The 27,041-nt window shown below is 45.2% G+C and overlaps 1 pseudogene; it reads left to right on the forward strand.

Annotated features, from left to right (window-relative positions):
• Positions 1–17,902: 17,902 nt before the first annotated feature.
• LOC124680293 lies at positions 17,903–19,117 on the forward strand (annotated as a pseudogene).
• The last annotated feature ends 7,924 nt before the right edge of the window (positions 19,118–27,041 follow it).

Here is a 27,041-nt window from a genome sequence, read left to right on the forward strand (position 1 = left end):
TTTTTCTTTTTTTAGTTTTAGTTCTTGTTAATTTCGAGACGCCACCGTCGAACGAATTAGTAACAAAAATGTAAAATTTTCACTTAACAAAAAATTAATCTTCACTTAACAATTTTTTTCACTTAACCAAAAATCTTCACTTAACAAAAAATCTTCACTTAACAAATTTTTCCAAAAAAACACCGCGACCCCGCACAACCACCGTACGACACCGCCAGAGACGCGCGCACAGAGAGAGGAAGAAGGGCGCCCGGCCGAAAAAACCACCGTACGTGCTCGACACGCGGACCCGCCGTGCTCGTCGACTTTTCGTCCCCGTACCGTCGTCCTTCCCCACCGGCGCCGTCGCGCGCGCGCCACATAGACAGGGGGAGAGGGAGGCTTAAAATTTTGAGACTTAAAATTTTAGACTTAAAATTTGAGACTTAAAATTAACTAAATAATTGAGAGTTAAAATTTTGAGACTTAAAAAACTAAAAGAAGACTTGTAATTTGAGACTTAAAATTTTGACTTTTTTTGACTTAATAATTTTGACTTAAAATCTTGACTTAATAAAACGTACTAGATCTAGGGGGGAGACGGAGGCCCGAAGGCCGGCCGGGGCGCGCGCCACACACACGCATTAGGACGGCGTGCCACACACACGCACTAGGGCGCCGAGGACACATAACTTAACCACCGCGCGAGGGTTATGTGTCCTCGGCACCGCCACCGCCCTTTCGCCACCGCCCTTTCACCACCGCCACCGCGCGCGTATGCGAGGGGGAGCGAGCCCCTCGTCGCCCCCTCCGCATACGCCTCCCTCTCCGTGACGCCGTCGTCTACCGCCCCGTCTCTTGCTCTTCCGCGACACCCTCTCCCAACCCCTTCCAGCTCGCCGGCCCCCTCCTTTTTGCCACCGCCCTTTCGCCACCGCCACCGCCCCTTCTTCACTTAATTAATTTGTTTTGACTACATGTTTTCAGGACTGACATATGGCGGACGATAGAGCTGACCCGATTCTGGACAACTATGATCCGGACGGCTGAAGACCATATGTTCGGCATCATAAAAGGCGATATTCCTTTTGTGCCGACCGGAGAAGAAGAAGATGATATCTCTTCTTATCCGAACCTTGAGTGTGAAGATGAAGGGCGCCGTCGACAAGCGGATGATGCCGAAGAAACGTCGATAAACGACGATCTTCAATTGGAAGTAGCAACCACCTCCGGCGCCGAGGTATATATATATATATACATATTGAGCGTCTGGTGATACAACTAACTGATTTGAATAAATGTGTGTGTACTAACGCGCGCGACTCTCTTTCTTATTTTAGCCCTCGGCCGGATCGTCGAAAAAATCGAGTACGTCGTCAAAGCGTGGCGCAACCAAGACGATGAAAGCAGGAGAAACATGCACCATCGATGTTGTCGACGAAGCAACCGGCAGGCCGCTGGAGCCCAGCAAGAACGCCACCAAGTTTGTCAGCCAATGCGGAGCCGTTGTTAGAGACAACGTCTCGATCACCCGCCAGGAGTGGAATGAGCCAAAGAAGGCACGTGTTGGTTTCACTTTTGTCGATAAGAGAGAAAAAAAGATTGCTTCAACAAGCTTATGGAACATTTCGTTCTACCTCCGGAATACCGCAAATACGATGAGGAGGGTAACAAGATTGCGGAAAACAAGAAGAGGCGCAAGCTAGTCAAACAGTTCGCTCTTTCTAGGATGGCCAACGCATTCCGGAAATACAAGCAAAATCTAGCCCATGACTTTGTCAACCAGGGCAAGACTCCGGATTTCAAAGGACAATATGAGAAACTGCAACATGATTGGCCAGAATTTGTGAAGCAAAATAAATCGGAGCAGTTCCTTGAACTATCGAAAAAAATAAGGAAAATGCGGCCAAGAAGGAGTACAATCATAAAATGGGGCCGGGAGGGTATCGCTTTTGGCAGCCTAAGTGGGAGAAGATGGAGAACGAGCTGAGGGCGCGAGGAATCCGTCCGGTACGGAGGAATGGGACCCAAGGGCCAAAAGCTGGTGGTACGGGCATGGGGGATCGCTGAACCCGGAGACGGGGAGTGTGTTTACCAGGGCAAAATAATTACACCCACCCAAAACCTTATTGAGGCAATGAGGGGTGCTCAAGAGGGGAGGATCAGGTTCAACGGAGAGAACGACGCCACGACAAAAGCCCTCGGGAATCCTGAACACGGAGGACGTGTACGAGGCATGCCGGGGACATTTCGTGGAAACTAGGGTTCCCCCGAGAAAGATGACCCGTACGGTTACGAAGCCGTAAGAGAAAGATGGATCGGGATGCGGATGTTGTGGCGAAGTTGGTAACGGAAATGGATGTGATGAAGAAAACCGTGAGTGTACTAGTCGCCGAAAGAGATGCAGCTCGGGCGCAGCATGAAGATCATCCAATGGATCTCGGAAGCCAGCAGCGGAGAAGAAGCAGCGTGACGACGACGACGCCGCCCCCCAGTCCTTGTCCGGCGGGTGATCAGACACCGGTACCGCCCCCCAATCCACCTCCGGCGAAGAAGCAGAAGCAGTCCTGGGTTATTAACCCGGACCCTTATGTACCTAAGAAAACAAAGATACCGGAGCCATCATCGAAGCCTCTCATCCCGAGGCCTTGGGAACTTAGTGTCGAGGAAAATGCAGCGGCCGTGGCTGCTCAACATGAGAAATGGAAGGAGGAGTGCAAGAAGAAAAGAGAGGGCGAGCCCAAGCCGGTATTTTCCGATGAGCAAAAGAAGTGGGCTAAGTCATTTTTGAACACACCGTCCCAAGCCGCGAAGAATCGCCTGACGACTATTTACGTGAACTTCGTAGGCAAGCACTCGAGTTCAAGAGGAACAAAGAGTTGGCGGAGAAGAAAGCCTTGGAGGCCGAGAAAAAATTAGAAAGGGGAAAGAAGTTGCCCAGCTCGGGGAACAAAGTAAACAATCGATCGCCCCGCTCATAGTGCAAGCCGCCGGTCCGGATGCCCCGATATCATAGCAGCTGCGGCAGCACGTGGATTGAGCGTAACGAGTGCCGAGAGAACAAGCGGCCGAGTTAGGTATCACTCTTCGTGCACTGTTAGGCCTTGATGAGGCGCCAATGAAGGACGTAGTATTTACATATGTGAAGAATGACCCTCTCATCGAGCCTGCGCGAGAAGAGGATCTACCTCGACAAATGAAAGGTCTGCTAAATTGGTACAAGGGTTACATAAAACATGAAAACGCCAAAGACTATATCTATGCGGAAGTTAAATATGTGCATCACTTCAAACGTTACTGGGTACAAATTCCTCGGAGTGAATTGTTCCAGTTGTTCAATCTGCGCGACCTCGACAAATCTATCATCGGTTGCTACGTTCTGTAAGTGATTTATTAATTTCTACCCCATCTCGTTCATTGCCTGCACTATATATATATATATATATATATATATATTGTCCTAACTATCTTGTTGTGTACGCTATATATTATGCGGAATGAAGAAGCGGGAAATGCGAATAAGGAACATCCATGATGTTGGGTTCATTGACCCACACATCGTTAATTCATATGTGTTAGAACACCACCCCGCCGACGTGGAGGAAGACCTGTGGCGGTTTATTAGAAAACAGCAAGAGAAAAGTGATATTCTATTTCCTTACCATTTTGGGTGAGTGTTTCTGTCTTGAGCACATTCTCTTTTGTTTACTCCATGCATGGTATGTGGCTAATCGATGAGTTATGCATGATTGTGCATGTATCGTGTCCGCGAGGTTCCACTGGATTCTTATGGTAATTAAAGTTCAGACCTCCTCGGTTCTCGTCCACGACTCTCCGAATATGGATCCGGCGCTTTGGGGCGACATGAGAAAAATGATGCAAAAGTAATTATTTTCATTCATTTGCGCTCTATATCGATCGGCCTATTTCGTTCATCATTTCCTAATATCAAGTAACTAATTAATAACTCTCTTGTTTATTTAATTTTCTTTGCCTCGTAGGGTTTGGAGACGGTTCGTAGATACCAAGGTCGGTGAATTCAAAAAAGAGCTACATTTTAAAATGGCGGTGCCGACGACTGGGGATACTCAGCCACCGGGGACCAATCTATGTGGATACTATGTTTGTGAGAGGATCCGGAGATACTGCAATGAGCGGGACCGGACGTGTGAGAACAACATCTCGAGGAATAACCTCCGGAAGACGCTTAGTCCGAAGCTCGCTTCCGACCACTTCAAGAGGAACTAGTCTGGATGGTTGGCGAGGAAGTCATCGATCCTAGAGGAGAACACTATTACGATGACGTAGATCTTTATGTGCACCGGAATTTGTAACTAACTTGTTCAAAATTGTATATGGTCATCCGATATTGAATATATATTGTATATGGTCATCCGATATTGAATATATATTGTATATTCCTCTTGAATTCTTTTTGGTTCTAATTTCAAATTTGTTTGAAATTGTACATTCATATGCATGTATGTATACAGTACCGTAGAATATGTGAAACTCCTTCAAAATTAAAACCCAAAAGAAATAAAATAATACAAATTAAAAAGAAACCAGATTTAGGGGGAGGGGGGCTAAACCCTAAACCTACGCGGAGGCCTTTAGTCGCGGTTGGCCAGAAGAACCGCGACTAAAGGTCCCTCCGCCCTGGCGCTGCCTGCGGCCCACGTGGATGGGCCTTTAGTCGCGGTTCGTAAGGAACCGCGACTAAAGGGGGGGGGCCTTTAGTCGCGCTACTTTGGTCGCGGTTGGGCCACCGCGACTAATGGCAGTTGCCAACCGCGACCAAAGCCCCTTTTTCCACCAGTGGGTGAGCTACTCCCTCCCATGCATGTCACTACGCTGAGTACCTGAAATCCGAATAAGAACCAACAACAAACAAACAAGGGTGAGTAAAGAATACTCAGCCAAGTACAATACATAGCCAAAAAGTGGACAAACATGTACAAGAAGGTATGATCTGAACTAAAAACGAATGTCCATGGATGCATTGCTGAACTGACATTTTCCGGAATAGACGTCCATGTCATTTTCTCACCGGACTAGACATATTTGACATTTCTCACCGGTCAAATCCGGAATAGTCAACCTATGCCTTAAATGAATTATATGAATGAATGCTGAAGTTAAACCACAAGAGCAACCAACGAAACATCGAAGGTGGCATTCATAAAACAAGAAAGGTTCCATCTCGCACTTGCCTCAGAAATACGCTCAAACAGAAGAAACGTCTAAATAGCCGAACTGCTTCCTGCGCCTGTAGCTCCAAAACCTGTGGCAAAATCGCCTTTAGAAACTATGAAGAAAACAAAAGTCTGACAGCTCAAGTACCTGAAAGATAATACGCCTAATCCTAGCTTGACCGTGTAAGCATATGTATTTATGAATCATCCAGGTCTGGGTTGCGTCCAGGCAGACTATAGGTATTGTGTCTCAAATTATTTTAACTACCAAGACCAACAGTTACGAACGTGTGACCTTTTCTTTTCCTTTGATTCTTTGGGTACAAGCTACTGCTAAATACAGGAATACCAAAACAACATGTGGTCCATCAGGCTATTTTTTTCAGTTAGAAAGAATGGACAGAGAATCAGGGTGTTAGCTTCAGGAACAACACTTCAATTGAATCGGTAACCACATTGTACTAGTACTACTCTTGTATACACTACCAATTGACTAAATCATCAGATCTTTTATTTCCTCTAAACCAGCTGATGCCACGAATCAGGCAAGGCAAGGCCAGATCTCTCGATTAGAGCAACAATGCAGAATAGCCTGATACTAAGACCATCTCCACTCGTCTCCCCACAGAGCCCCCACGGCCACTTTTTTTCATCCGGACGGCGAAAAATGGCCCAGTCAGGCCCCCGGTTCCTCGTTTTGGTCCGGATTTGAGCCTTTTTCGTCCGGACTCCCCATGCCATCCTCGGTTTTCCGGGGGTCTCCCGGGGACTCCGGATGAAGCTAAACCAACCGCCCACGCCCACGTGTCTCCTCTTTCGTCCGGATTCCCCGAGCCATCCTCTTTTTCCCCGAGAAACGCCGCTTGGGGAGCACACGACTGGGAAACTACTCCTCCCCACGCCAAATCTTCCTCCAATCCGGACGAAAATTTCGCCGGATTTGGACGTGGGGAGCGCCAACGAGTGGGGATGCTCTAAACTAGTTCGACCGCGTACCTGACGACTCCCACCGGAAAGGAAAACGAATCCAGGATTCAGCAGCGGACGGGCATGGCCCAGGGAGCAGCAGCACACCACCGGCTGACAGCCAAACTTGTATGCCTGACGGCGGTACTCGGCGGCGGCGGCTGCAGCGACTGAACCCTAGGCGGCGACGGGGTTAGCGTATAGGTTGTGTTTCTTTTAGGCTAAGGATTGGGCCAAGTCTATCGCTCTTTTATTTTCTCGTTCATCTATCCTACCCGAAAACCAAGTGCAGCCCTTATATTTAGTTCCGAAATTATTTAATGGCTAGTACTTAACAATTAGCTACAAGATCTATTTGAACTCCGATTTATATGAACTTATACTCTCTTTCGATCAACTCGACGAGACGAATCCGACCATAATCCTGGATTTTCCATACGGCTTATGGTTTAAAATACCCAAAATTTCAGTAAACTAAAAGGGCATATGTCAATATTGACCTTCATGTTATTCTGGGGTATTACATTCTCCACCCGTTTAACAGAATTCGCCCTCGAATTCTCGCTTATTAATTTAAACAAAATACCTGAAATTTATACCAAGGCTAGTTACTCACCAGGTGTAAATAGCTCGGGATATTTTTCTCGCATCCTTGATTCCAGTTCCCATGTTGCTTCTCGTTCCGTTTGATTTGTCCAAAGGACTTTCACAAACTTTATTGTTCGACGCCTCATAACTCTATCGGCCTCCTCCAAAATCCTCACTGGTCGAGCCTCAAAAGTCAAATCTTGCTCGATCGTAATAGGCTCCAAAGTCATTTGTCGCTCTGGGTCCCGAAAATACTTCCGTAACATTGAGACATAGAACACATCATGTACACCCTTCATTGACTCCGGTAACTCCAGTCGATATGCTAACTTTCCGACTCGTGCTACTATCTTGAATGGCCCAATGTATTGTGGGCTGAGCTTGCCTTTGATATTAAATCTCACAACACCCTTGGTTGGTGATACTCTCAAAAGTACCTCATCACCTACCTGAAATTCCACACCCCTTCTCTTAGGATCAGCTTAGCTCTTTTGTCTACTCTGCGCTGCCAGCATGTGTTCTCTAATTTCAGCAACTCTCTCGGTAGTTTGTTGGACCCAATCTGGCCCCAACACTGATTTCTCACCCACGACAGTCCAACAAAGCGGAGACCTGCACTTCCGTCCATATAAAGCCTCATAAGGCGCCCTACGAATGCTAGCTTGGTAACTATTATTATATGAGAACTCCACAAGTGGCAAGTCGTCCTCCCAACTCCCTTTCCATGAGAGAACACAACACCTTAACATGTCTTCTAAAGTTTGGATTGTACGTTCTGACTGTCCATCCGTTTGGGGGTGAAACGCCGTGCTAAGCCTCAATTCCGTACCCAATGCACTCTGCAGGCTCTCCCAAAACTTTGATACAAACTTAGCATCTCTGTCGGAAACAATGGTTTTTGGAACTCCATGTAACCGTACAATCTCTCTGACGTATATCGGTGCCAGGTCACTCGCGGTGTTTGTGGTGCGAATAGGAATAAAGTGGGCGACTTTGCTAAGTCGGTCCACAACCACCCAAATAGCATCCTTCCCTCTTGGCGTACGAGGCAGGCCAACGACGAAATCCATTGCAATGTCATCCCATAGCCACGTTGGGACCTCTAAGGGCTGCAACAATCCTGCCGGTCTCTTATGCTCAAACCTTCACTTGCTGACACACATTACAAGAAGCCACATACTTACCCACATCAACCTTCATCCGGGTTCCACCAATAATTTTTTTTCAAGTCCTGATACATCTTGGTCTCCCCTGGATGTACTGTATATGGAGTACGGTGTGCCTCCCTTAGAATATCTTCTTTTACTTGCGATTTTTGTGGCACACAGAGACGACCACGAAACCGAACGACTCCCATAGCATCCAAAGTAAAGTCACCAGTTTTCCCCTCTCGAATGCGTTTCTTAACCTGCTGCAATAGTCGATCTTGTTGTTGCGCTTCCAATACTCTTTTCGGTATGGCCGACTCAAGAATGAGTCGTGACTCTGATTCTACAACACCCACATAGCAATATGAAATATCCATCCGCTCGAAATCAGTTATCAAAGAATTAATGGTGGGAGGAACTGGATTCCGACTAAGAGCATCCGCAACTACATTTCCTTTACCTGGTGTATACTGAATATTGAGATCATAATCTTTAATCAACTCCAACCATCTTCTCTGCCTTAAGTTCAAATCCTTTTGGGTGAATATATATTTAAGACTCTTGTGATCCGTAAATATATCACATGTCGGCCCATACAGATAGTGTCTCCAAAGCTTGAGTGCAAAAACAACTGCCGCAAGTTCCAAATCATGGGTAGGATAATTTTCCTCATGCTTTCTCAACTGCCTAGACGCGTAGGCAATAACCTTTCCATTCTACATCAGCACACAACCAAGCCCCACACGTGAAGCATCAGAATATACCGTGAAGCGCTCTCCAAACTCCGGAAGTGTGAGAATAGGAGCTGACACCAATCTATCCTTCAACAAGCAAAAACAACGGTCACACTCTTCCGTCCAGTGAAACTTTACCCCTTTATGTGTAAGCATGGTCATGGGCTTGGCAATAATGGAGAAATCCTTCACGAAACGCCTGTAATATCCGGCCATTCCCAAGAAACTTCTCACCTCCTTTACAGTAGTTGGTCGTGCCCATTCCACGATAGAAGAGACCTTGTTGGGGTCAACGCAAATACCCTCACTATTGATAACATGGCCCAAAAAGGCGACTTCCGAAAGCCAAAACTCACATTTCTTCAACTTAGCATAAAACTTGTTCTTCCTCAGCGTTTCAAGTACGAGGCTCAAATGACGCTCATGCTCTTCCTCCGTCTTGGAGAAAATAAGGATGTCGTCGATAAATACCACCACAAAATCATCATACTTATAAAACATGCTATTCATCGCCTCCATGAAATAAGCTGGTGCATTAGTTAAACCAAAAGACATAACCTTGAACTCATAATGCCCATACTTCGTAGAGAACGCCGTCTTCTCTATATCCTCCTCACGCACTCTTATTTGATTGTACCCCGACTGCAGATCAATCTTTGAAAATACCTTTGCTCCCCTCAATTGATCGAATAAGTCCTCAATGCGAGGCATCGGATATTTGTTCTTGATAGTCACCGCACTAAGGCCACGATAATCAATGCACATCCGCAAACTCAAATCTTTCTTCTCGGTAAACAAGACAGGGGCTCCCCACGACGACACACTGCGCCGAATCAAACCCTTAGATAGTAGGTCATCAATTTTCTTCTTCATTTCATCTTGGAAAGGACGGGCTAATCGATATGGAGCGTTTGAGATTGGGCGGGCACCAGGAACAAGGTCAATACGAAATACCACATCACGCTCTGGTGGCATACCTGGTAACTCGGCCGGAAAAACATCAGGATAATTTTTAACCACACGAATGGCCTCGATTTTCAACTCTTTACTTGGCTTCGCTACTAAAGCCCAAAGAAATCCGCTCTTTACTACTCGCTGGCCTGGAAGCAAACTAGCTAACACTGATAGAGAACGTTGAGGTGCACTACATTGGAAGATAATTTGTCTACCAGATGGGGCCTCCAAGGTGATGGTCTTCCAGAAACATGATATAACAGCCTGATAACGGTGTAACCAATCCATACCAAGGATAACATCGAAGGCTGGTAAAGCAATTACCATGAAGTTTGCCACAAAATCTTCATCACCTATGGAAATCACACAGCCCGGACATGCTACAGAACTATTGATCAAACCTCCAGGGGAACTAACTCGAACAGACACGGAAATCTCTTGGCTATATAGGCTGGCTTTCTTTACAAAATCAAGTGACATGAACGAATAGGTAGCACCAGAATCAAAGAGAATTAAAGCATCATGTGAATCAACAGGAAGTATACCTGTAACAACATCTGGGCGACCCAGAGAGGAAATAGTAGGCATGGCATAGATCCCAGGTTGTATCGAAGAAGAATTCCCAGTAGCCTGTTGCGATGGTGGTGGAGCAGTAGATGGTGCAGGTAACTGAAGTGGAGCATAGGGCGCAGGAAGTGGTGCTAGGGGAAAATAGTAGCCTGGCGGGGCAGACAGGAACTGTTGATGGGGCTGAAAGTGATGAGGTGGCAACAGATGATACTGCGGTTGATACTGGTGAGAATTCATCAAATGTACAGAACCATGAGAAGTTTTAGCCGGCCCAGACGCACCACGAGAAGAATTAGATGCCGCTGAATGGCCTGTTGATGGAGTGGTGGATTGCCACTTGATAATGGAATTTGGGTTGGTCTTGCAAACCTTACCCTTGTGTCCATCTCTGCCACAATGGTGACAAGAGCCTTTGAACTCACACTCTGAAGCGCGGTGGTTATCACCACACTTAAAACACATCAATCCCTGGCCTGGAACGAGACGTATTGAGCTAGTCCCCATAAAGCGTGGAGCTGAAGAAGACGGAGGTCCTGACTGCTTAGGTTTAAAAGATTGTTGAGACCGTTGACTTGTCTTAAGCTTTTTGAAATCAGAATGATTGGTAGACTGATGCCCATCATTGTAGCTCCTCTTATGCCCACTACTCGTGCTATTGCTACCTCCTGCCCGAGTAGCTTCTGTCTCTGTGAGCTGAAACTGTAACTCCACCCCTCTAGCCTGCTCAACCACGATGAAATAATCATGTGGCCTATTCACTGCCATGACATGCCGATATTCTGAATTAAGCCCCTCAAAGAATCTTCTGGATTTCTCAGCCTCATTCTGATTAATATGGTCAACAAAGTGAACTATCTTACTAAACTCGGTCTCATACTCATCAACTGTCTTGTCCCCTTGCTTGATATTCCTTAGAGCAACATCCATCTTGTCCTTGAATGAAGACGGGTAGTACTTGGCAGTGAATCGCTGAACAAAGGCATCCCATGTAAGTGGTCCACGAGCCGCTGTCCAAGCTCCACGAACTCCTTCCCACCAAATATCAGCGAGACCCTTTAGCTGAAAAGCCACGTAGACAACTCGGTCTTCCGACGTCACCATGGTTGCATCCATGTATTTCTGCATGGTGCGGAGCCAACTGGCTGCATCCATTGGTGTCCCTGATCCATCAAATTTTTCCAATTTCATATCCATCCACTTGGTAAACGTCATGTTGGGAGCACGACGCCCATCACTATTCCCAGATTGGGTCACTTCCTCATCTCCATGATGACTCTGCTCAGCCTCTGCATCCGACACATCCGATAAATGCACCGGATCATTTCCAAACTTGGAAAGTGACTTCCTATATATGAATCTTATTCTCTGGACCATTCCGGACCTCCTCGTGATGTCCTGGATCCCATCCGAGACTCCGAACAAACATTCGAACTCCATTCCATATTCCATATCTACTTAAAACGACATCAAACCTTAAGTGTGTCACCCTACGGTTCGTGAACTATGTAGACATGGTTGAGACTCCTCTCCGAACAATAACCAATAGCGGGATCTGGAGATCCATAATGGCTCCCACACATTCAACGATAACTTAGTGATCGACTGAACCATTTACATACGATACCGATTCCCTTTGTCACGCGATATTTTACTTGTCCGAGGTTTGATCATCGGTATCTCCATACCTTGTTCAACCTCGTCTCTGACAAGTACTCTTTACTCGTACCGTGGTATATCATCTCTTGTGAACTATTCACATGCTTGCAAGCTAATCAGACGACATTCCACCGAGAGGGCCCAGAGTATATCTATCCGTCATCAGGATGGACAAATCCCACTCTTGATCCATATGCCTCAACTCATACTTTCCGAATACTTAACCCCACCTTTATGACCACCCATTTACGCAGTGGCGTTTGATGTAATCAAAGTACCCTTCCGGTATAAGTGATTTACATGATCGCATGGTCGAAGGACTAGGTAATTATGTATCGAAAGCTTATAGCAAATTGAACTAAATGACGTGATCTTATGCTACGCTTATTTGGGTGTGTCCATTATATCATTCATCTAATGACATAACCTTGTTATTAATAACATCCAATGTTCATGATCATGAAACTATGATCATCTATTAATCAACAAGCTAGTTATACAAGAGGCTTACTAGAGACTCCTTGTTGTTTACATAACACACATGTATCAATGTTTCGGTTAATACAATTATAGCATGGTATGCAAACATTTATCATAAACACAAAAATATATAATAACCACTTTATTATTGCCTCTTGGGCATATCTCCAACAATACCACGTTTGGATGATATGCTTGATGAGTTGAGTGGTTCTATTATGTTCTCTAAATTTGATTTGCGCAGTGGTTGCCACTAGATTCGTATGCAATTAAGAGATGAATGGAAAACAACGTTTAAAACTATGTTCGGCTTATATGAGTGGTTAGTAATGCCTTTCGGTTTAACTAATTCTCCTAGTACTTTCATGGGGCTGATGAACAAAGGTTTACGTGCTTTTATTGGACGATTTATGGTGGTATACTTTGATGATATTCTCATATATATAAATTTTTTGGAAGATCATTTGGATCATTTACGTGTTGTTTTCACTGCTTTACGTGATGCACATTTGTATGATAATCTTGAGAAGTGCATCTTCTGCACCAATCGAGTTGCGTTTCTTGGCTATGTTGTTACAGCGCAGAGTATTGAAGTTGATCCAGCCTAGATTGAGGCAATTGAGAATTGGCCGAAATCCAAGACGGTCACACAAGTGAGGAGTTTTTTTGGCCTCGCTGGTTTTTATAGGCGCTTTGTGAAAGATTTTGGATCTATTCCTGCACCGCCGAATGAGCTTACAAAGAAGGATGTGCCCTTTGTGTGGGGAGATGCACAACAAGAAGCCTTCGTGATATTGAAAGATAAGTTAACACATGCTCCTTTGCTCCAACTTCCTGATTTTAATAAAACTTCTGAACTTGAATGTGATGATAGTGGAATTTTTTGGAGGTGTGTTATTACAAGAGGGCAAACCTGTTCATATTTTAGTGAAAAATTGAGTATCCCTAGTCTGAACTATTCTATTTATGATAAAGAATTATATGAGCTGGTTCGGATATTAGAAACTTGGCAACATTATTTATGGCCAAAAGAATTTGTTATACATTCTGATCATGAATCTTTGAAGCATATTCGTAGTCAAGCTAAGTTGAATTGCCGCCATGCAAAGTGGGTTGATTTTATTGAATCTTTTCCTTATGTTATCAAACACAAAAAGGGTAAAGATAATGTTATTGCTGATACTTTTTCACGCCGTTATACTATGCTATCTCAACTTGACTTCAAACTTTTTGGATTAGAAACTATAAAGGAACAATAATTGCATGATGTTGATTTTAAAGATGTGTTGCTGAATTGTAGAGATGGTAGAACGTGAAACATATTCATCTTCAATGATAGATTTGTGTTCTGTGCTAACAAGCTATGCATCCTGGATAGTTCCGTTCGTCTTTTGTTGTTGCGGGGGCGCATGGAGGAGGATTGATGGGTCACTTTCGTGTGAAGAAGACGGAGGATGTGCTTGCTACACACTTCTTTTGGCCACGTATGCGTCGAGATGTTGAGAGATTTGTGGCACGCTGCACTACATGTCAAAAAGCTACGTCCTTAATCCACATGGTTTATATATGCCTCTTCCTGTTCCTAGTTTACCTTGGGAGGATATTTCTATGAATTTCGTTTTGGGATTGCCTGGTACATAGAAGGGGAGGAATAGTATTTTTGTTGTTGTGGATTGATTTTCTAAGATGGCACACTTTATTCCTTGTCATAAGATTGATGGTGCTACGCATGTTGCTGATTTGTTCTTTCGTAAAATTGTTCGTTTACATGGTGTGCCAAATACTATTGTTTTTGATCGTGATACTAAGTTTCTTAGCCACTTTTGGAGATGTTTATGGGCTAAGTTGGGGACTAAATTGCTGTTTAGTACTACATATCATCCTCAAACTGATGGACAAAATGAAATAGTAAATAGAACATTGTCTACTATGTTGCGGTCTATTTTAAAGAAGAACTTAAAATTGTGGGAAAAATGTTTACCTCATATTGAATTTGCTTACAATCGTTCGCTGCATTCTACCACTAATAAGATGTGCCAATTTGAGATTGTGTGTGGTTTTATTCCTCGTGCACCTATTTATTTATTGCCATTACCATCTTCGGTGCAAAATAATTTGGATTCTACTTAACGTGCTGAATTGATATTAAAATTGCATGAGACTACTAAAGACAACATAGAACGCATGAATGCTAAGTATAAAATTGTTGGGGATAGAGGGAGAAAGCATGTTGTTTTTTATGTTGGTGATCTTGTTTGGTTGCATTTGCGGGAAAGATCGTATTCCTGAATTGCGCAAAGTTAATGCCACACGCTGCTGGTCCTTTTAAGGTGTTAAAGAAAATAAATGATAATGCATATAAACTTGAGCTTCCTGCAAATTTTGGTTCGGTTAGTCCTACATTTTACATTACAGATTTGAAGCCTTACTTCGGTGAAGAAGATGAGACCACGTCGAGGACGACTTGAAAGTCAAGAAGGGGAACATGATGAGGACATCATATCTATTGATACAACCGTTGTACCTGCGGCCACACATATACAAAGACCTATTACTCGAGCTCGTGCCAAACAACTCAATTATCAGTTACTTTCGTTTCTTGGAACTATTCCTCACATACATGAGAATATGATGCTGCCTAAATAAGATGTGTTTGCTACTCTTAGGAACGATGGAACTAGCATGGATGGGAAGGACAAACATTGGAGCATGATCACACATGGAGAAGTTGGCAGCAAGCATGTGAGGATTCAAGAGGACGCCACAAGTGGAGATTTCAGAACTTTGAAGCCGCCATAATAATGATCATTGAAGACTTGGACGAAATACACAAAGATTATACTTCATAATTTCGTCCATAGCATAATATGGTGTTGCGTAACCTTTAGTTTTGGGCCAGGCCCATGTCATTTTCGCAGGAATTAAGTCAGCCACCGTTTAGAGTCCGTATTGGAGGGGAAAAGGCCTTCTAGGGTTTGGTTTTGCCACCATACCTATGGCTGGCTGAAATCCCACCTTTTCCTCCTTTAAATACTCCCATAGCTGTCACTTTAGACTCAGATTTTGATTGGATTAAAAGTTAGCCATTGTTGCAACTCTCGTGTACTTCTTTTGAGGCCAATGCCTAGAACAAGACCGACTATTCGGAATCCCACCTTATTCAATAAAGTTTTTATCTTTATCCGCAATATTATGATTGCATTATTAGTTCTTACCTGTTCTCGATTTCAGATAGGAATTCAAACCTTTTGGTCATGCTGATCGTGCATTCGCAAGATCAGTAACTCCCGAAGATTGTCCTAGCAATTGCATTGACGCACGAGTTTTGCATGTGTAGTCAGATCGTCAAGCACGAATTCCATCAACAAATTGATTCATCCTCGTTTCATCGAAAGATCGGCCACCTTTGCCCTATCAACCGGTCAAACAAGGACATTTGGCCCAGCCTACATGCTTAGTGGGTCGGCCAAGTTATCCTGTTGACCGGTCTAACAAAGACATTCGGCCTGGTCCATGTGCTTATTGGGCCGGCCCATCTATATGATTGACCGGTCAAACAAACTTCGACGAGATGGCCCACTAGCTGAATGGGCTGGCCCATTTAGGTTATGACCACTCAAACTAAGAAATTACGCCTGGACCACGTACCTAATGGACCAGCCCAGTTATATAGTTGACGAGTCAAACCAAGTTAGCTGGCCCGGTCCGTAAACTAAATGGGCCGGCCTGCTTATGGTGTGGCAGGTCTTGTGGGCCTACCATCTACCACGGGTTTTAGCCGGTTAACGGCGTTACCGGACAGATAATGATGTCTGTCACGTGTCATTTTGCATGACATTAACAGTCAACGGACTCCCGAAAACTCTTTTGCAACGGTCGGATTTTTCGTGGCCAAAGGGCGCCCAAACGCGACGCACTAAAAAATCCGTGGTAATTCCTTAGGTGACGCGATATGCACCACAGAACCCATATATCGTCAGCTTAGGCACATAGGAGACGAAAAAGACCCATTAGCTGACGAAAATTTGACGTTGTAGATAAGAACTTTTCTTGTAGTGATAAGTAGCACAATCCTTAAATAAAGTAGGCTACTAAAAACCAGATTGTAATACCTTTGCAGCTGTGTGGTCTCCCGCGTGGTGCCCTCCATAGGGACTATCATGACAATCTTTAATAATGCTTTGCTTTTCAAACTCAAGCACACAATGTCTAATTGTTCCATCTACACTTTTCTTATAAAGAAATAGATCATCTCAAAAATAATGTTTAAGATCATAGAAGAATTTATCTCTTTGTTGATAAGTAAAATAAGGTGGTATAATTTTTCCAACAATAAAATTAGCATAATCAGAAAATCATGGAGAAGCTATTTTTGCACTTGATACATTAATGTTTGCAAGTTATTCATTAGCAAAGCTATCATTAATAGGAGTGGGATCTACCGGGATGTTCTCATTCTAGATAAATGATCAGCTACCGGATTATCCTCAACTTTTCTATCAATAATATGTAAATCAAATTCTTCAAGTAATAGAACCCATCTAATAAGTCTAGGCTTGGCACCTTTCTTATTTATCAAGTATTTAATAGCATATTGATCAGAGTGTACTATGACTTTAGAATCTACAATGTAAGGTCTAAACTTATCGCTAGCAAAGATTACAGCTAAAAATTCTTTTTCAGTAGTAGCATAATTTCTTTGAGCGCCATCAAGAGTTTTACTAACATACTACATGACATTTAGTTTCTTATCAACTCTTTATCCTAACACAGCACCTACCGCATAATCACTTGCATCGCACATAATCTCAAATGGTAAATTTCAATTAGGCGGTTGAATTATATGAGCACTTATTAAAGTATTCTTTAAAACATTAAAGGACTCCACACAATCATCATTAAAGAAATGGAACATCCTATAGACCGCGTCAACGAAATTACACGGTTACGTAATGAATACTCTTTTACTAAATCATAACCACTAATTTTATATTAATTGTTAATATTAATTTAGATGATGTGGCTTAACATGATGGCTCTATATTAGACATCTTTGTATCGCCTTTAGTCTATATAATAGATACACAGTGCAGCCTTACAAAAAAACTCCATTAGAAACTTTACTTGAAATACGAATCCAATAATACAACATATGTGCCATATATCTTATATTTTATTGACTAAATTAGTGATAAACATTTTCTACGGTAGGCGGAGACCTCATAAATCGATACATAGGGAGTATATTATAACAACTTGTTCCTTTTATATTCCCGCGCTTTTAAAATCCTTTGAATAAAAGAGATTCTTATTCTGTTAAAAGAAAGTAAAAGTAAATATTTAGTGGAGTCATTTGAGTATTGCGAGTGGACTTTCTACTTTTCGCCTTTTTAAGACGAAAAGGTGCACGATACTTTGGAAACATAGCACGCCCGACGCTAACCCCGCAAAGTACGGCCTGCAAATCGAGGAAGCCGCCCTGACTCCCCAATGCATGTCTATGTGGCACTGTACCAGTGTAGACAGTGAAATGAAGAAGACTGGAACGCCAGGTCAAGATAAGACTCCAGTGCGCAGCACCGCTGTACTCACTCCACTCAGAGCAGAAACTTTACTACACAATTGCTTCGCTATGGTATTCGCTGAGACAGCATCGAGGAAGCTTCTGCATGGCGCAGGCGGCGCTATCGTGCGGGTCGTCGCCGCGGATGGCAACACCGTGCGCATGAGCTTCGGCCCTGGCGACCTGTGGCAGCTCATCGTGGGATTACTCGGGAGCGTGGCACACCTGCTGGTCCTCCCGTTCGAGGTGCTCTGGCGCTTGCTGCAGACCGCCGCCGCCGGCGCGGCCCACTTGCTCCTCCTGCCGTTCGAGGCGCTCTGGCACCTGCTGCAGGCCACCGCCGCCAGCGCTGCCGCGGGCATCAGCCTCTGCTTCAACGGCCTGTGGCATCTCATACACGGTCTCGTCGTCAACCTCGTGGCCACGGTGGGGAACGCAGCCCATGTGCTCATCGTGCCGTTCGAAGCGCTTTGCCGCTGGCTGCAGATAGCCGCGGCCGGCGTGCAGGGCATCTTCTCCAGCCTCCTCGCTGCGCTCTCCAGCGCGGCCCACAAGCTTGTCCTCCCGTTCGAGGCTTTCGGGCGGTGGATACAAAGCATCGTCGCCGATGCCGCCGCCGGCATCAGCATCGGCCTGGACGGCTTTTGGCCGCTCATCAGGCGCTCCTTCGCCAGCGTCCTCGCCACGCTCGCCGGCGCGGCCCACGAACTCGTCCCGGCTCTGGAGGCGTTCTGGCGGTGGATCAAGACCACCGCCGCTGTCGCGCTCCCGTTCGTCATGTGTATCGTCCTAGTTGTTTCCCTCGTGGCCCTTGTCTGGTACTGCGGGCCGCTGCTGTCAGCCGCCGCCGCGATGACGGGAGAGGCCCTGATGTCCGCGGTCTTCTGCTTGCGCGCCCCCGCCTTGGGAATCGCGAAGGCGCTCGTGCAGCTCGTCTGCTGGACCGCGCATTACTTGCACGTCATCGCCATGGCGGTCGGACGGGCGCTCAGCAACCTCCTCCCGATGTGCAGGTACTGCTGCCAGTGCTGCGCCAGCGCCACCATGAAAGCCCCGGGCGCCGCAGGATTCCTCATATCGCGCGCCGCGTTCGTGGCGGACCCGAGGCTATACTTCTAGATCCTCCGGTCAGCTGGATCCGTCGTGGCCTCCGCCATATTTTCTACCACAACCGTCGCGTCGGTCGTCGCTGCGCCGGTCGCCAGACTTTTCCGCGCCTAATTTAAGTTTATGTTTTACATGTAATTTGTGCCCTTGTATATCAGGCGCGTACGTTCTGTGTCACCATGATCGGGTATCGATTTGCTGAACGTTTTGTACTGTATCACTAGTAGAGACTTGCGGCAACCTATTATTAGTGGCGCGCCAGCGCCATTATAGCTACACGTACGCACCTGGACACGCCCACTCCTCTACCCCATCTTTTTCTCACCGCCGCCTTGTTGTCTTGGTCACTGCTGCCCTAGGTGCCCCATCGTCGGTCGCCCACGCCGTTGGCATCCTCGACTCCACGATGAGCGCCACCGCCCCTCCCCTTTTTTAGTTGAGTTATTAGACTTGTAATGTTTAGTTGATTAGTAAAGGTGCACGTGCCACACACGTATTATAATCTATAATAAAATATGTTTTATCTTAAATCTAAAATTTAGAGTCCACTAAAATAACTGCTAGTTTGCTTCTAGAATGTGTCATATTAACCTATTAATCGAGTAGCAATTAGAGTTAGTTTTCAAATAATGTTACAACATGAAATAAGCATCTTGATACAAATTCAAAGTTTATACCTTTTGAGGAATGCCAAATAAAATATCCCCATGAAGTATACCATGAATTTTAACATCTACAGACCTTCCTGTCACATGAAGGGTATCAGCTTTTTGATGACACAAAATTTAATATATTCCTAACAAAACAATTAACTTTATATATATATATTTATTTATACAAATCAATTATCAATTATAAATAGAACACAATGACCGAAACTTTGTTTAACCGGACATGCCCCACGGCCGAAACTTCAAAGGACAATCATTTTTTGCCAATAAAAAGACCTTCAAAATTATCAAATGATTAACAAAGATTTCTGTAAAATTTTAGAGGACAATAATATTTTGCTAATAAAAAGGCCATCAAAATTATCAAATTTGTCCCAAAGATTTTTCTAAAACTCATATAGAAAAAAACATTTGTTTGCAGTAGTATATTGCTATATAATAACAGGCAAAAGGAATTCCCACCTGAGAGAAATAACCCAAAACCCATGTACTGTAAAAAAATCAAAACCGAGGTCCTTCCCCGTCCCCGACACCTCTCCTTCCTCTGACAGCTCACTCTCACCCTCTGCCTTAGGCTGGTGCCAATGCATAGCCCCACTCTCACCCGCCACGTCAGCTTTTTTCCTCACTCTCACCCCACTCTCACCCCACTCTCACCCCACGGTGCCAATGCACAGGCTATAGTGCCAGCTTTAGTTCTCTCTCCTCCACGTCAGCTTTTCTCTCTCTTCAACATCAGCATTTCTTTTTCACGTTACAACAATATAAATAATGCAAGGAAATTATTTTATTGAACTAAAATTGTTACCGATTACATCATAAAAAAAATTACATAAAAATCTGAAAAGATTACATAAAAATCTGAAAAAATTACATAATCTAGGAATTAGCCCACACATGCTCCATCAAATCATGCTGGAGCTGTGTATACATCGGTGACTCCCTCATTTCGGTGTCCATCTGAATCCTGGCTGCTAGGCTTGGTGGTGCATGGTGGTGTATTGCAGGGCCGACATTTGAAGCAACTGTCTCATAGCTGTTGTCCAAATTTTGTCCACGCTCATCGTCGATGATCATGTTGTGCAGAATGACACATGCACGCATGATCAATCCAAGAGTACGCCTGGAGTAGGAGCGTCCCGGAACTGCTAGAATGTTGAACCTAGCCTTCAACACTCCAAAGGCACACTCGACATCTTTGCGATGCGCTGATTGAGCAGCAGTGAACACTCGCTGCTTTTCACTTTGTGGAAGAGTAACACCTTTCATGAACACCGGCCAGGAGGGGTAGATGCCGTCGGCAAGGTAGTAACCATAGTTGTACTCGTGTCCATTCACCGTGAAGTTCACTACGGGTGCTTCTCCCTAAGCACATCGGTGAACAACGACGACCGGTTGAGTACATTGAGGTCGTTGTTGGACCCGGCCACTCCAAAAAGGCATGCCGGATCCAACGATCATACGACGCAACGGCTTCTAAGATTATGGTAGGGTGTTTGATGTCTCCCCTTGTGAATTGGCCAGCATGAGCCACCGGGCAGTTCCTCCACCGCCAATGCATGCAATCGATGCTCCCTAACATGCCCGGAAAGCCACGCTCCTCGGCTTTCGCTAACAGCCGCCGAGTATCCTCCACGGTTGGGCGACGGCAAAACGTCTCCCCGTAACACTCAATGATGCCTTCACTGAATCTATCTAGACAATCCGATGAAGTTTGTCTAGCTAACTTAAGCCACTCATCTATTGTATCTGCAGCGGCTCCATAAGCTAACGGACGCAAAGCAAGCAGTACACTTTTGCGGGGAGAGAAACCAGCACGGTTGAGAGCATCATTTCTTTGGGTGAAATACGGAGAGTATTCACCCAATCTAGCCACAATGGTCAGGAAGAGGGATCGTCTCATCCGATACCTTCGCCGAAAGTAGCTCGGAGGATAGTTGCAGTCGTCGGTGAAGTAGTCCTCGAAGAGCCGATCGTGGGCACCCAGACGATCACGCCTGATGAACTCTCGGCGGCGCCGACGTCTTGGCACCACCTCCTCGGCTTGCATCTCCTCCTCATACTCCTCCTGGAATGCAGCGATGAAATCACCCTCCACTCCGTCGCTCGAACTGCTGCTGGACGAAGACATGGTGTAGAGTGGAGTGGAAATGGAGAGTGGAGGTGTGGAATGACTGAAAACATATGGGGGTATTTATAGGGTTTTTTGAACCAGCAACGGCTAGGCGACGTGGACGAATCGCGTCGCGCCACGTCAGCTAGCCGTTAGCCACTCCCGCCCCACTCTCGCCCGCTCTCGCCCGCTTCTCGCCCGCATAACGCCCCACTCTCGCCCGCCCTAACGCCCGCGACCCTCCCGCCCCACCACGCCATCGCGCCGCCCCGCCTCTCGCCCCTGTCCCGCCTCCCTCTCGCCGCCAACGCGGGCGCCAGCCAGGCGGGAGCGGGCGCTAGCGCCGGGCGCCCCCGCCGGCGCCCCTCCCTCACGTCCCGCCCGCCTCCCGCCCCTCTCCCGCCCCGCGCCGGCCGCTACCGCCCCGCCACCCGCCCGCGTTGGCACCGGCCTTACTCATCCGGCGGCGGCCTCACTTCATCTGACTCCCCACTTCTTGACATCGGACGCCCGCTCCACTGCCTCTTTGCCACTGGCCTCGGCGTCCGCCTCCTCCATCCTCCAGGCAACTGGAGACCAAGGAAACTCGCGGGAGGCGCCAAGGGAGGTAGAGGGCGGACTTTTTCTCCACCGGATCCGAGGCCGCAGCCACCGCAACCGGCCTTCGGTGGCTCTGCGTCGGCCTCCTCTCCGCCATTGGCGCCGTCCTCCCCGCCGCCAATGAGCTCCCTCCCACATCAATGTCGATGGCCACGTCGGCGTCCCGCTGGCCGGGCTCACTACCGACGGACGGCCCTCTCCGGCTTCCTCCCCTCCGAGTGCATCATCCACGGATTCTTCTATGACGCGGCGCTTCCTTCTCCATGCTCACAATCCCCCGTACTACAATCAAAGTTAACTGCTTCACCTTGTAAAAATACACATCCGTGTGAAGCAGTTTTTTTCTAGATGAGGCTGTAGAGTTTGGATTGTAATCATCTTTCTAGACTATACAAGGATGCAAATTAAGCAAGAAATGTTCGCATCCATTTTCCCTTTTATCTTTAGCGACAGTAAAAGAAACACAAATCGGTATGAAGTACAAATTAAAGAAAAATAGATGGACTGCTTCGTGAGGTATATATTAGTATATATATAGCTAGATTGATAGGAAAGAGCAACTGAAAGTAGGATTGGAGAACAGAGTTACTGGCATTAACTTGGTTGGATAAAATTTCACCCCCTGAATCATCTACAGCACCCTTATCAGTAGTTCGGCATCCTAGTGGGAATAGACCTCTTTGCCATATGTTAACATAATAGTTAAACAACATTCCCCACACAAAAAACATAATAGTTAAACAACACGCATATACAATAGACTTTAGCATGGGCGTTAGCTGAACCTTCTCACTATATGAACACGCCCAAGTGTCTGATGGAAATACATAGCCCAAAAGATAAATATTTTATATGTAAAGCAACGTGAATAATTGAGTATGTCTTTCTGTTAGCTGTGAACTTAGTTGTGAACTGTGTGTTGCCTTAACTGGTATACAGGAATCGATGGACACCGCGTGCAGTTTAACTTTGATCTTTTGTGCGCCAGGATGTATTCATACTTGTAATATTTTTAGATCAATTGATCTGGCCTTGTCATTCCCTTAAAGTTTTCTTTTCTACGATGTTTTATACATGTTTATAATAATTTGATAGGGTTGAACTTTAACAAGCCGATGGTCTTGTTTTTGGCAGATATGAAACCTCCGTTTCTGGATGGGTGAGTTGTATTCACAAAGCAAGCAGAGCCTGTAATGTCACTCAATGATCCAACATCTGATATGGCTATCATTGCACACAAAGGTTATGTTCTGGTACAAGAAATTCGTGAAAAGCAGATCCAACGTTTCTGGGAGCTTGTTGGATAGTCTTGGAAATATATTTGGTGTTGAGAAAACGTCAGCAAGGTAAACTATTGCCACACTTTCTGTATATCTCGAAAGGTGTTATCACTTCCACCACATGTTATTTTACTGCTGTATGCTCCTAGTTTTCTGGCCATTCATTAATGACATTAGTGTGATCTGCACTGCGGAGATATAAATTTGCTTTTGAATTTGCATAACTACAAGCCAAATTAGTTGAAAATGGAGCAGTTTCAGAAAAAAGAGAGAGTAGGCATCAGACAAATTAAGAACAACTATCTACCAATAATGAATAAGATGTGAAACACGTTGAAAGCATGCGGATAATTACCTGCTATCTCATTTGTGTTTTGTTCCAGATGTACATTTGAACTCTGATCTAGACCTTGCAAGTCTTCACGCTCGATGTCATCCTCGTTGTCCTCTTGAGTGATTTTAGGTGGTGTCTCATATGGTATCCAACGATCCCATCCTGTCTCCTCTCTCGGGAAAAATAATGGATATGCCAAAGGATCATAGCAACCATAGTAAGCTCTAATATATATAGGACGGTCCCCCTTTGCCATACACGACAACTTGCCTATCAAAAGTGTTTTTTGGATAAAAGAGTAATAAATCTGAACGTGCTATCAGGCTTGCAACAACTAATGGAAGGTTAGAGTCAAAAAAGTCAGTAGTAAGGGTGAAAAATTTCTCGCTGGGATTGTTGAGAATGGGTATCTATTCTGGGTCACCTGGTCAATAAACAGGGCCAAGCATGTAGTACAGATACAGCTGCAGGTCAGCACATGTGTATTATTCTTCCCCTTATGGTCATGTGCTTCATATTTTCTGGTAATTTTTGCATGGTAACCGTGCACCTCTATATGCTCTCTGCCTACGTCTCATCTTTATTTGCACTTCCACATTTTTTTAACTACTGCTTATATGAATGGCTTTGGGCGTGGTACACACTTATGTACCATGCTGTCCAATTTTCGTCTAAAAAGGCGTTGGATCTAATACCACGTTACCTTTTCATCTAAAAAGGCATCCCTCTTTTGTATTTCATTTTTTTTATTATGTATCATTTCATTTAAGAATTAAGATTGAGGTTACCTTTTTGTAACATGGAGGGCATGATATGCTGAGAAGTTTTTTTTCCTTTTACTTATCTTGGAACCTGACATAATGTGTCTTTGCCATTCAAGTTTGAAATATTAAGCTGAATGTGCATGTCTCTGATTGCAGGGTAGAAATAAGAAAGATTCCACGTGGCCTCTCTGGTTTCCGCAGGTGGATGAGTTGTGATTGAAAGGCATGTATGTTTTTGGCAGTCAGCATTTGTATCCTCATCCTAAGCTTATGGCCTAGATTTGTTTGGAGATTTTTGACATACTAATCCATGTTCAGATAGTGTTAATGGTTCACCACAAATCTCGGCCAACTCAGTACTGACATGTTTAAGCCCGAATGAAGCTATTCTACTGAAGGTGACTCCTGAATCTCAATTCTTAGTAAGACAAAATATTGACCGAGAGCACTTAGTTCTGAAAACCGATTACATATACCAGTTCTTTCAGTGCTATGAGAGCACTCAGTTATGAAAACCGATTCTATTATACCAGAAGTTGACTGCTGAATTATATATAGAAGAGTTGTCTTATAGAATTCCCTTTCATACTTTCTAACTCATTCTGATTATTTTACCTGCTGTGTTAAGAGAGCATTGAGTTGTGATAGCCTATTCTCCTGTTTCTAGATGACATTCATGCTTAACAGGGAGTCTCCTCCTAGCTCCCCTGCTGCCCTGAGATGCATGTATACAAAGCTAGGCAATTTATTGAAGAAGAATGAAGTTGTAGATACATACATTGAGGGAGATTTCAAGTTGTCTGACCTAAAGGAATTGCAGGTGCGTGCGGCAGAATGTTGTCTCCACGGCGCCGGGAAGTGCTGCGGTGGCAATCATAGTGGCTAGAGTGCGGGTGTTGTTGCCTGGAAGTGTTCCGACGGCGATCGTCGTGTGGGAGTGTCTCCGGAGACGATTGGCGAGCGGGAATGCTGCCACGCTGGAGTGTGCTGCAGTGGCGGTCAGGAGTGCTGGCGAGCGGGAGTGTTGCGGCGGCGAGCAGGAGTGCTGCGGCGGCGATCATGGTTGCTGGCGAGCGGGAGTGCTGCGGCGGCGATCGTGGCTGGCGAGCGGGAGCGCTGCGTGCTAGCGATCGGGATGGTCTTGGACAGTTGGCGTGCGTGGGTATTTTTTTTACATGGCGTGTGTGGGATGGGTGCTAGTGGGTGGGCTGTACCGATTGAAAAACAGAACCGTGCGTGGGGATGGGTGTTCCGCTCCATCAAACATAGAAACGATGTGGTACGTTGGATGAACTAATTGTACGTCCCTGATTGTCCGGATCAGCCCCTCTGGGGCTTTTATTAGAAGTAGAGATTTGGTTAGTAAAATGTGTAGTTAGTTGATTTACTTGGAGCATCTTCAGTCGCAAGTCTCCCAAACCGTCCCCCAAACGGCGCCGGATTGTTTTAGGGGACGTATTTTGTTCGTGCCGCGTTTGGGGGACGTCGCTCTCCTACCGCGTCCCCCAAACGCTGCCCCCAAATTTTTTTTAAAGGGTTTTTGAAAACACAATCATTTATTAAATATAGCATACAAATAAATATGTTTGCGGAGATTGTTTTTAAATTAAAATACAATAAACAATAAAACAACTAAACAAATGTAATAAATAGGGTTAGATCAAGGTGCCGCAGCATTTGCTGATAATTCTTTGATCCTCCATATATGCTCAACGAGATCAACTTGAAGTTGATTGTGAACATTGTTGTCACGGATCTCTGCGTGCATGGCGAGGAAATCAGCAAAATCTGCAGGCAACTCATGATCAACCTTCGCAAGAGGGCCCTGACACTCATAGGGACTAACATGTGTCATGGCATGATTCTTGCGGTCATCCTCGATAACAATGTTGTGCATGATCACATAATCCTGCATCACCTCCCACATTTGGTCGTGAGACCAACTTAGAGCAGGGTACCGGACAATTGCAAATTAAGCTTGAAGCACACCAAATGCCGGCTCGACATCCTTCATGCAAGCTTTCTGTCGCGCAACAAAGTGTGAATTCTTCTGACCTGATGGAGTCGAGATTGTTTTGACAAAAGTGGCCCATTTTGGATATATAGCATCGGCTAGATAATAGCCTTTGGTATATTGGAGGTCGTTGATCTCATAGTTGCATGGTGGAGCATGCCCTTCCACTAGTCTGCTGAACACCGAAGACTGCTGCAACACGTTGATGTCATTGTGTGATCCCACCATGCTAAAGAAAGAATGCCAAATCCACAGGTCATAATCTGCCACAACTTCAAGCACGACACTGCAATATCCATGATGGCCTTTGTATATACCTTGCCAG

This window comes from Lolium rigidum, unplaced genomic scaffold (genome assembly GCF_022539505.1).
Source record: "Lolium rigidum isolate FL_2022 unplaced genomic scaffold, APGP_CSIRO_Lrig_0.1 contig_12112_1, whole genome shotgun sequence".
In the NCBI taxonomy this organism is placed as follows: domain Eukaryota; kingdom Viridiplantae; phylum Streptophyta; class Magnoliopsida; order Poales; family Poaceae; genus Lolium; species Lolium rigidum.